This window comes from Galeopterus variegatus, unplaced genomic scaffold, assembly GCF_000696425.1.
Source record: "Galeopterus variegatus unplaced genomic scaffold, G_variegatus-3.0.2 Scaffold101, whole genome shotgun sequence".
NCBI lineage: Eukaryota > Metazoa > Chordata > Mammalia > Dermoptera > Cynocephalidae > Galeopterus > Galeopterus variegatus.
In genome coordinates, this window is record NW_007726212.1 from 387,012 (window position 1) to 391,480 (window position 4,469).

General features: G+C 42.0%; 1 protein-coding gene across 1 annotated transcript in view; it reads left to right on the top strand.

Annotated features, from left to right (window-relative positions):
* Nucleotides 1-4,180: 4,180 nt before the first annotated feature.
* RBM25 (RNA binding motif protein 25) overlaps nt 4,181-4,469 on the top strand; it is a 51,371-nt gene continuing 51,082 nt past the window's right edge. Inside the window, exon 1 of the mRNA XM_008583867.1 lies at nt 4,181-4,375. The gene's annotated coding sequence lies outside the window, so the exon portion shown is untranslated. The remainder of the gene's footprint in view (nt 4,376-4,469) is intronic.

Genomic DNA, 4,469 nt, shown 5'->3' on the forward strand with positions numbered 1-4,469 from the left:
CATGGTTCCTTCCTTCAGAGCACTCAATGACTAATAGGAGAGACCATGTGAACAAACAGATCATTATCATCCAGTGTTATATACCCTGAAATGACAAAGTAGGAACTAAAGCTGGGCTTCTGGGATACTAGAACATCAGGATACCACCTTAAGTCTGGCAGTTCTTTTTTTTTTTTTTTTTTTTTGATAAATAATATAGATCTTTTTAAAAAAAATTTTGTCAATATACAATGTGGTTGATTACCGTGGTCAATTACCGAAACCTCCCTCCCCCCTCCCTTTCCCCCGTATCAACTTCAAGGAATTGTAATTGTTATGTCTTCTTCCCCCAAGTCTGGTAGTTCTGATGACAGTTCAGGCGCCTTCACAAGAATTGCAATAGTTTCCTCCTCCCAATCCAATATGCAAAGGTGTCTATTCTAGTGACCTGTCTTTAACATGCTTCACCTACCCTATCGCTGCTTTTCTCTTCTATCAATTTATTGGCTCTCTCCACTACATCTCCAGTTTAAATTTTTTTTTTTCCTTTTTGTCTTTTTTGTGACCGGCAACGGATCGCAACCCTCAGTGTCATGCCCGTACCGGACCGGGGACCGGCAACGGTACTGCAACCCTCGGTGTTGCTCCCGCGCCTCGCTCAGCCAGTGAGCGGGAACCGGTCTGTATGTGGGATCCGAACCCTCGGGCGGGAGCGCCGCCGCGCTTCCCAAGCGGCGCACTATCCAGTGCGCCACCGGGCCGGCCCCAGTTTAAATTTTTGAGATGATCTGCTTGGTCCAGCTAAACAATGTTTTCCTGACAGGTCACCTGATATACTGTTGACCAGTTGGGTCAGATGTGGCCACAGGAATACAGTCAGAATCCACATAATATGGCCACCAATACCCAAATTAATTCTCTACAGTCACTTTGCTCAGCAAGGGTCTGTGAAGAAGAACTCCTCAGAGGGGCTTGATTGGCATTGCAAGTGGCTTGGCCTGTCCTCTACCTGTGATATACAAGTATATGTATCATTTAAGGCTCTGTCAAAGGAATAAAAAACTCAAATCAAACTGATTTAGGAAAAGTCATTTATTGGCTTACATACTGTATTAGTCCATTCCTCATTGCTTATAACAGAATACCTGAAACTGGGTAATTTATAAAGAAATGAAATTTATTTCTTACAGTTTTGGAAGCTGGGAAGTCCAAATTCCACGGAATACATCTGGTGAGAGCCTTGTTCTTGGTGAGAACTCTCTACAGCAGTGCAGGGTATCACATGGTAAGAATAGGCTGAGCAAGAGTGAGTTAATCTTCTCACTTCCCTTATAAAGCCCTCAGAACTATGCCCATTACTCCATGAATGGATCAATCCATTCAGAAGGGTACAGGCCTCACAATCTAATCACTTCTTAAAGGCCCCACCTTTCAAATAGCATAATTGGATTTCCCACCCTTTTAGCACTGCTACAATAGGGATTAAGTTTCCAATACATGAACTTTTGGGGGTCACATTTGACTCATAGCATATACCAAGAAGCCTAGAAGCACAGCTGGCTTCAGGAATAGCTGAATCCATGTTTTCAACTGATATTGTAAAAAAATCTCTCATCCTCTCTTGGCTCTGCTTTCTTTGGGAATGGTTTAATTCTTATCCCCATTAATTCCTCCCAAGTTCAAGTTAAGTGAAAAATATAGAGTCCCTTTCCCCTCTTTTTTAGCATTATTCCTGATAGGATGAAGCAGATATGTGTAATGGCTGAGAGCACAAACTCAGGAACCAGACTGGATTGCTTACTATTTGTATAAACTTTGGCAAATTATTTAACTTTTCCAAGCCTTAGTTTCTTCATCTGAGTCACAATAGTTTCTACTTCAGAGGGTTGTTATGAGGATTAAAGGAGTTGATGTTTGCAAAATGCTTAATATAATGCCTGGTACAATATAAGGGCTAAATTATCAAGATTTGATTAGGATATAAATCTATCCTTGTGTCTAAAGGGGTCTGGCTAGAGCTGGGACTTCCTATCCAAACTACTAAAGGGTGGGGAGAATGCATGCTGGGTAAACATAAACAATAAACACCTACTACAAGAAAGTTAGCAAACTGTTGTCTGAAACAACTTCTCTCTCCTTAAGGTTTTATTTTATTACACAAATAATACATGAATTCATATACAGTGTTTCTAACAATACAAACGGATAGAGTAACCTGAGAGGATTTCTGTGTTTCTGCCTGTGGATGTAAAAAAAGGCACAAACTCTTTTTATTTACAAAATATAAGTAGCATTTGACTAACGCTTTTCTGAACAGAGTACTTTTACATACATTAGTTAATTTAATCTTGGCAATTTCTCTGGGGAATAAGTATTACTAACCTTGATTAATGGTAAGGAACTGTAACAAGCAGAAATACAGATGGTTGTAAATTTTACAGATGGTAAAGAGTTATATGTAGAATCTCCTAATAGTGCTCCCACTGCATTTTGTGTTCTATTGATACTTATCAATTGATAATCATTCCTCATTCAACAAATATATATATATATATATATATTTTTTTTTTTTTTAAAGATTACCGGTAAGGGGATCTTAACCCTTGACTTGGTGTTGTCAGCACCACGCTCACCCAGTGAGCTAACCAGCCATCCCTATATGGGATCCGAACCCGTCGTACAACTGGAACTGTAACAAGCAGAAATACAGATGGTTGTAAATTTTACAGATGGTAAAGAGTTATATGTAGAATCTCCTAATAGTGCTCCCACTGCATTTTGTGTTCTATTGATACTTATCAATTGATAATCATTCCTCATTCAACAAATATATATATATATATATATATTTTTTTTTTTTTTAAAGATTACCGGTAAGGGGATCTTAACCCTTGACTTGGTGTTGTCAGCACCACGCTCACCCAGTGAGCTAACCAGCCATCCCTATATGGGATCCGAACCCGTGGCCTTGGTGTTATCAGCACCACACTCTCCCGAGTGAGCCATGGGCCGGCCCCCATTCAACAAATATTTATTGAGTGCTTGCTATGTTCCAGGGACTGTTGTAGGCACAGGGGCTACAGCAGTGAACAAAACAGCCAAATCCATGTACTCCTTACGTTTACATGCTAGAGGAGTAAAGGCAGACAGACCACCAAAATCAATTTAAAAATATATGATATGGTAGATGATTATAAGTGCTATAGAGCAAATTTAAGCAGGAAGTGTGTAGATATGTTTCCAGTTTTTATAAGGTGGTCAGGGTTTATCATCTATTCCGACTTGTTGCAGTTCCTCCAGGACAAAAGCAAATCTTACTCCCACTTACTTTCGTACTTTCAGCAGTTAGCACAGAACCAGGTACTCAGGGAAGCAATAACTTTAAAATAAATTATAAACCTGAGAACCAAGCAGTTGGGAAACAAAGGCCTATAAATAGATATTACATATAAAGTCCGTAAATTGAATCTAATCATTTGTGAATAGTTTCGTTCATTTCCACTAATTAATTTTTAAAAATTCTGGCAGCTGGTCAGTAGAGATCGAACCCTGGACCTTAGTGTTATCAGCACCACGCTCTAACAGAGCTAACCTGCCAGCCCCTTCCCATTAATTTAATAAGCCAAGTTCTTTTTAGCACGTTTACGTTACGGAATGAAGCTCTGTTAAATAACCTTACAGGCCTTTTTACGTATTTCCAACATCTTCTAGCCACCTCTTTCGACCTACCACAGCCAATAGTGCAAAAGCTTTTATGGGTGTGCACTTTTTCAGAAAACCACTCCAGCCTTTGCCGATTATTCCTTGACATTGAGTAGTTGTTTTCTAGGGAAAAATTAGCACTCGGGGTTTCTACGGAGGTTCTGCGTTGGGCCCAGTTATCAGCTCCTCGAACCTGAAAGAATCACAGAGAAGAATTCTGATCCCAGAAAAATTACGAAAATTGAGAAAGTCTTAAGAACACTCGCGCCGTGCCCAAGCGGAACCTTGACCTCAAGATGGCGTCGCGTAGTCATAAGATTCGACCAGCTCCAATCAAAAATGGCAGGGTGGGTCGTAATTTACAGCTCGAGCCTTTCTAGTCACCCCTAGCCACTCCTTCTCTATGGTTATTCTTCTCTGCGTGGTGAGTCAGAGCCAACAGCGGAGACTATCTATATATGTTCCTCTCTATGGTTCTCCGCTCCACGCCCCCTGCCGCAGTGCACGTCGGGCAAGAGGAAGACCTCCAGAAGCACCCCGCGCAGCGCGGCTGTGTTTGCGGCCTGTGCGAATAGGCGCTGCGGACGGACGCACTCTCTGGGCGAGCGGCGCGCAGAAACCTTGACCTGGTGGAGCCCACTCGTAACCTGGAGCCTGGAAGGCAGCGAAGACAGTAATAATTCCTCAGCGGCGGGTGAGTTCACGCTTCTGAATGCGTGTGGAAACCCGGAGACCGGGTACCTCGGCTGGGGGAGGAGGAAAAGCCGGGGTGGGGTAGGGGTGAGCGG